Here is a 7665-nt window from a genome sequence, read left to right as displayed (position 1 = left end):
TTCTTGGATGAGAAGATGATAGAGGGCGGGTATTGAACTGAAGGCCTATAGATAATAACATCACTGCTCTTCTCCATCTGACTCATTAGCTCAGTTGGCAGAGCATCGGTCCGGTGATCCGAAGGTCCCAGGTTCAAATCCTGGATGGTCAGTGAAATTTTTTCACTGGCTGTCATTTATGTATGTGGAGACTTGTGTTAAAAAAAAAAAAAAAACCTTTCTCACACATTATGATTGTTACCCTGTATCCAAGAAATCCATCACCTTAGATCATGAAAGATGCTTCAGCCTATCCATTTACACGTAAATATTCACCCTTTTCATGCTTTTGGTCAAATGTATGCAGGAGACCAAATGTTCCCTCCCTAGACGTGGCGTAGATTTCTTTTTGACATTGGGAGATGGGGTTGGAAAAGAATTCTCGAAGTATAGTGAATGCACCTTTTGGCGACAGAATACGTTTATGATACAAAGGCGCTCGAAGCGCGTGAAACGTTTTGCAATATTGAAGCTAAACTGATGAAATATGGTGCAAAAGTGGTATAAATTCGCGCGAAGTGCGCAAAAATGTGCAATTTGGGGGCTAAAATGACAAATATGAGGTGAATTAGGTCAGAAACCCACAGGCGTTAAAATGGGGGATTTGTATGGACCATCTCCTGGCAAAGTATTGGAGGGATTTATCAACCACCCTCCACCCCATTACACCACCCGCGGGATCAACGCCTATGCTCCCTATTGATGTTATCATTGTGAAACAATTGCTGATTAAAAAGTTCAAAGAAATTCTCATTCGTCTCAAAATTAATTTCGGATCATTCTTTTGTACTGCATGATGCTTACATGGGTAACTAATGGTCAGAAAGGTAAAAGAAAAGAAACCAATTAAATCAATCTTAACTTGTTTTTGGAAATGGGACAAGTTTTTCAAATCAACAAAATGTACGTCAAATTATGATAATATATGTTTTGTATTTTTTCCATTTAACACTGTCAAATAGAATACACGCTATTGGCTACTTCGTTTCATCTAGACTGAAATATTTAAGATATTTCGGCATCGCATATGCAAATTACCTCATTATTCGGTCCCTATGTCTACATTACAATCATAGCTGAACTTACCTGTCTTGTTATCCAATCATATACATACAAACATTCATGAATATGCCTGGTAACGATTGCAAGGCTATTAAAGTATTTTGATCGTTTCTTTTTAACACCGGTACTGTCCTTGACTGTTAAGACTGTTGTTCAAACTCTTCTGATAAAAACTCTTCTTGTTAAGACCTTTAAGAAATCTGCAGATAAAATCTTGAAGTCATATATTATATAATCAGACGTCGTCAAAAACAGAGTTTTTGAAATATGGACACGTAGCAACAGATCATATATCCATTGACATGCAGATAGCACGGTCAACACTGATGGGTTATACTTTTTAGTAATCATTAAATTTACAGATTATACTTATAGCAATAAATGCCACCTGGAGTAGCAAATGATGTGCAGTTATTAAACTCCTATAAATCGGTTTTTGCCCAACACCGATGAAGTTACTCCATTTCCGGAGGTTCTGCGCCCGAGCGCAAAACCTCCAAAGCCGGAGGTTCTGTGTATAACGTGCGCAGAAACTCCGTTTTGGAGGTTTTGCGCATGGACGCACAGTGACTATTATCATGATTATAATAGTTAATAAACCACAACACAGAGCGTAATGTTTCCGTATATAAAATCATTTACTACGTCGGCGTTTTCATCCAATCAGCGCGCGAGTAGCTCGTGACTTGTAACGAAATGACGTCATCGCAAATGACCCGAACATTGCTGTTTCATTCATAAATCAGCGATCGGCAAGTTTCGGAAGTGACTTACCCATAGTGCATTGCAAGATCAACATGGAGTCCGTGAAGCCGTCTCGCTGGTAGGTAAACTGAACATTTTAATGCTTCAAACCCCGTAAAAAACGGTCAAGAAATAGATTTTTCCTGATTTTGTTAAGATTGAGAACTTTCTGATGTTAAGGAGCGCGATTTTGAGACTCAGTATGCAATATTTTGATACTAAAATGCGATTTTAGAATGGCAATATCTTACAAACTCAGGTGAATGTTATGTGAAGTTTTTTCTTGATTACTAATAACCGAAGCTTTAAATGCAGTTGGTCTGAGAGGCTGGACAAAATGTTACTGTCTTGGGCAATTTGGTGTTTATAGGGTTGCTTTTTGTCACGATGAGCAAAGTGGCCATGTCTAGACTGACTTTCGAACCATTTCAGAGCTTACTGTATGGTGAATTTCGCTAATTGTGAAATTAGCCCACATGTCTTATTTACAACACTGTGAAATATTAATTGCTTATGCTGATGGATTGGTGAAGGGTAATTTCTTTGTAAATAGCAGACTTTAATTTTTCCCACTATTTATTTGGGGTGAATTTTCAGTTGAAATTGCCCATGATATTATAAGGGACTGTCATTTTCTTGGGGGGGTAAGTGCTGGGCATGAATATACTGGGGGCCGGGGGGGGGGGGTCATATAATTTTAGGAGACCAAAAATAAGGGGGGGGGGTAATTTGTTTACACCAAAAATAGGTAGGGAGTTATATAATTATTGATGTTGACCTGAGATAAGGGAGGGGGCAATGGGGGTCATAAAAATAAATTTTTCTCATTGAACATGAGTTACCGGGGCCCTGAAAATAAATAATATTAGGTCTGAAAGGGGGCCTAATTTTCCCCTTTAAATTGCATCTAGGTCCCCCTGTTACCAAGGGTTAGTCAACGGCACATCGACGGGTGGGGGGGGGGGGGTAAGGTAAATGACAAATAAATGAAATTGGTGAGTGATACCACACCAGAGGGAGGGTGGTGTTCAGGGGTAACATTCTCCAGTGGTGAAACAAGACTTTCGCAATCAAGGGAACAGCTAAGGGACCATTCACAAACACTTGTAACTGGGGGGGGGCTGATGCAAAGAGGGGGTCTGAAAATTTGTATCCCTCTGAAAATCACCCTACTTTTTTATCGTAGAACATGAGTTTACGTTTTTATATGGGATTAACGTACATTTTATATGGCCGGGGGGGGGGGTGAAAATAATTGTAGGTCCGAAAGCAGGGCCTGATATGTGTGTTTACTTTTGCATCAGGCCCCAGGTTACATGTGTTGGTGAACAGTTCCTAACTGAGGGTAACTCTGCCACCACCGCCATCAGGGGACTGGGGATTACCGATCTTTTATTGAACAATGTGTTCATTTGGGGAAGTGTGAATGGGGGAAAGGATTTCAAACGAGGCTGCTGTAACAGCCCCACACTGGAGGTATTGTGCAACTGCCCCAGCTCTATCCTAACAAATTTTCTAAATTTCTATTTTCTTTTCAGGCCTGCTAAAAGATGAGAGCTACTGTACAAGCAACGACCAACTGGCAGTCACAATTGACGGATGCCCCGTGTGCTATTTCATATCACTTTTTGCAGCAAAGGCAGTCAAAACAAATGCAACATAAGAACTGAAATGATGACCGAGTTCAGAAACGCACTTCAGATGTCGCTAATTGAAGAACAATACTAGTATTGAAAGTCGGGACTCATAAATTAGGTGTAATGGAATGTGTAAAAAGTTATTCCGATCTATTCGAAATATTCAATTTAGACAGATTAGAATACAATTTCATTTGATTTTAATTTAAGGGATTAAAAGTTGCTTAGATTGATTTTTTTTTTTAATCTAAGGCTCGTTAAAACTCCTTAGATTAAAATCAAGTTAAATTTTATCGAATTGGATTTCTATTCAAGCAATTTTTTTAAAGATTAAAAATCGAATTAGATTGAATTCTAGATTGAATGTTTCTAATAGATTATTCACAAATTTCATTAAATGTATTAATCCAATTGTGGATTTGTCCCTGATCGCAATCGCTAATACAAGTAGATTGATTTTTTAAGTTGAGAAATTTGGAGGGAGTATACTGGATATCTTCCATCACACTGGAGGCTGGTAAAAAATTCCCATCATTATTGAACTAGTTTGGTTTGATTGCTTATTCATGCCAGACACAAGACTTCCTTCTTCATACTTTTTTAATTGAAATAATTGTGCTTTTTATTTTGTTACTTTCTTACAGATCTCAAAATAAACAGTGATCAAAACTACATATTCACCATGCTTTCTTGTTTATTTCATGAACTCTTTTCTTTTTAATTATATGTACCAGATAAATAGGTGTAAAAAAACTAATTAATAATAAGTACATACAGATCATGTCTTTGTCTATTGGCAGTAGTCTTTTGGGAAGGAATGTGGGGATGTGTGCAGGCCTCGAATTTCAATGTTTTTTTGGGGAGGGAGGCTTGAAAATGTGTGCCCTCCCCCCAAACAAAACAACAACAAAAAACCTGAAATTTGAGGCCTGCACACAAGCATTCCCAAAAGACTACTAAGGGCACCAAGGCAAAAAAGTGATGAAGAATACCTTGAAAATGACAAATATCTGGGGCACCAAGGCCAAAACTGAAATTCAAGCCCTACTTATGTGTTAATAATATGGTGCCTTCACAAAAGACTAGCATTGACTGACATCTGTCAATGCTAGTCTTCATAGTGTCGTCTGCCAATAATAAAGGCAAAACATTTACAAGACGAGGGTTTAGGACCAGAAGGCCCTATCTGCAATAGATGCCAGGTGTCATATTTTAGAGATGTAGAAATTATTGAGATGTCTACAGGGCAGCTATTGCAATTAGGGCCTTCTGGTCTGAAACCCGTTGAAGTGGATACTCATCATATTTGTGGTATCCATAATTTTAATTATTGGAATGAAGGTACACCTTGCCCATCACCCTCCTACCGAAACCTTGGCTATACATTGGTTTGCCTCAAGTTCAGTAGTGACATCGGTGCATATTTTGGTGGGCTGGTGGAATATTGAATTGCAAGCGTTAAGTTAATTGCATAGAGCGCACATGTACAAGGGTGGTTTGTATGGCACAACCACAAGACAATGACGTCACTACTGAACTTGAGGCTAACCAAATAAAAGTGCATGCTCATCGAACATTTCAATCATTCTATGCTACATACAGTCTATAAGGAACTCTGCATTGCACTTGTAGGCATCATTATTTTGAATGTCACTTGTTGAGGTCTTCATTGTTGTTATAATTAGAGCAAATATTTACCAGTGCATCATACACGTAGTTAGTTTATGCACCACATAAAATCGCTATGCAAGTATTTAAGTTCTTATAAAATAGTCAACCTCCTTTCCTTCGAAAAAATACATTCTTGGCTTTTTCGGTTAGGCAGAATGTTGGGAGAGTTTTGAATACATGCAACAGATAACAGATGCCAGCTGTCGACTTCCAAATCATCATCATTTTTGACTTTCAAGAATTGTGCCATTATCCTGAGTTGTACTACTGCACCTGTAATTAGAATTTAAGAAAAAATAACCAATGATTAATTACAAATTATCAAGATTGTGGACCGCCTTTTACCAGACAGTGATGTTTAGTTTTATTCTTTTAACTCAGATGCACTCGCTTAGTTGCTTTTTAAATTGAAAATCACACTGGCCACGGTTTATTTAAAATTCCTATATGTAGCGGAATAGAAGAAAAATGGCCGTGTGCATACAATTTGACGATTGATGTAAAAAGAATAAATTTGAAATGCCATTGTTACTTTTTAAAATGTGAATTCCAGATCTGGCAATTTAATTATCTGGGTAATTATCCTCAAATGAAATCTTGTAAGTATATTGTTTGAAGATGGAGTGAAAATCATGTTTTCCTAGAATCCTATACTGCAAGTTCACATGATTAAGGGCTGTGCAATAATTAAGAGCCCCCTGGGGGATGAAATTTCCAAACAGCCCGTCAAAAATTGCTTGCCCCCTCCCTCTCGGCCCGCCAAAAATTGCTTGCCCCCTCTCAGCTTGCCCTTTGCACATTCCAAATTTGGATCCCAATTTGCAAATTAGTATACGCAAAAGCTCCAAAATCGGAGATTTTGCGCCGGTCGCAAAACCTCCGATATTGGAGGATTTGCGCATCAAAACTAATGTTATAATAAATGTTTAAACATGCTTGAGGGATCTAAAATGAGCGTTTATTGCGTTTCGACAGTATTTTTTGTGGGACATGAGAGCACCTCAGACCTAACGAATTGCATTCTGAATACGAAGCATGTATTTCTGATATCATATAATTATAATTTTTTGAAAATCACAATATAATACAAATTTTATGACAAATTATAAAAAATTGATATTTAACAGTCCTCGAAGTAAATTATATAAATCTAATGACATATTCTTAAAGTGTATGTACCAGGAGGAAAAGCCGACGGTCAATTGAAAATGTTGACCTTTCATATTGAAGATATGGATTTTTTCCCAAAAAGACTTAATTTTTTTGGCACCGCATGGTTTAAATTAAGAAGAAAATTTCTAACTCTCGTCTGAGTTTAGGATGTTATTAATACTTATTTGTTTCAGAGTCGTTGAGCATCGTTTTTCCCAGTCTCTGGCTTGTCTAAATCGTATATAGATCTACATTTTGATAGCCCTCACGGAAAAATATGTTTTTATTTCCCGTCTTCTTATCCCAGGTATGCGATTAACCGCCTTCCCACATTGTGCATATACCCTCCCTCCTCCATGGAGAACGACTGGTATCAGATTACATAGCATTAAATTGTTTCTGTGGGCAATTTGACTTCCAGCTCCCAAACTTCGCAGAATTCCTTTACCGATCCTGGGTGTTTTGGGAAAAAAAAATCCACATCTTCATTACGAAAGGTCAACATTTTCAATTGATCGTCGGCTTTTCATCCCGCCTACATACACTTTAAGTATAAATCATCAGATTTATAAAGTTTACTTAAAGTACTGTTATATATCAAAAATATCAATTTTTAATGATTTGCCATAAAATGTGTATTAAATTGCGAATTTCAAAAATCATTTGATATCAGAATGACATTCTTCGTATTCAGAATGCAATTCGATATGTCTGATGTGCTCTAATGTCCCACAATAAATACTGTCCAAACGTTCATACCCCAGCCCTTAACTTCATTACTTTTAGTATACGCAAAAACTCCAAAATCGGAGTTCAGGATACATTTGTGGTGCGCTAGGCTTTTTCATCTTTTATTATATTAAAACTTCGTCGTTCGTAAAATTCAAAACGTAATTGTCGATGAAGTGCTGAACGATCTCTGGCTTACCTAGGTTTCTGTCGTAGAAACTCAGAATTCTAGCTAGCTGCTTAACGCCCATGTCGATTTTTACTAGATTGATGAAACTTTGAGTTCTGTACGTATTCTGTCTTTGATAGCCATTTATCCAAAAACACAACTTGTTTTGAACGTACTCGATCGAGATGTGATTAATCTGGGTTGTGTTCAATTCCAATGAATCTGTGTGATCCCCCTTTCTCGCAATGTTTAGTACAACGTAGCTTATTCCATCGTCATTCCAGGTGATGTTCAAATACGCAAAAGTTCTTGGATTAGGTTGAAACGTCAACGAAATGGCATTGTTTGCGTGAGGGCTTTGATCTCCATGTTTGGCTGCAAAGCTAAGATTCCACGGTTGATGCACCGCATGGTTTAAATTGAAGAAAATTTCTAACTCTCGTCTGAGTTGCATGATTTCAA

The sequence above is a fragment of the Amphiura filiformis genome, unplaced genomic scaffold (genome assembly GCF_039555335.1).
Source record: "Amphiura filiformis unplaced genomic scaffold, Afil_fr2py scaffold_276, whole genome shotgun sequence".
Classification (NCBI taxonomy): Eukaryota; Metazoa; Echinodermata; class Ophiuroidea; order Amphilepidida; family Amphiuridae; genus Amphiura; species Amphiura filiformis.
Note: the sequence above shows the minus strand (reverse complement) of the source record.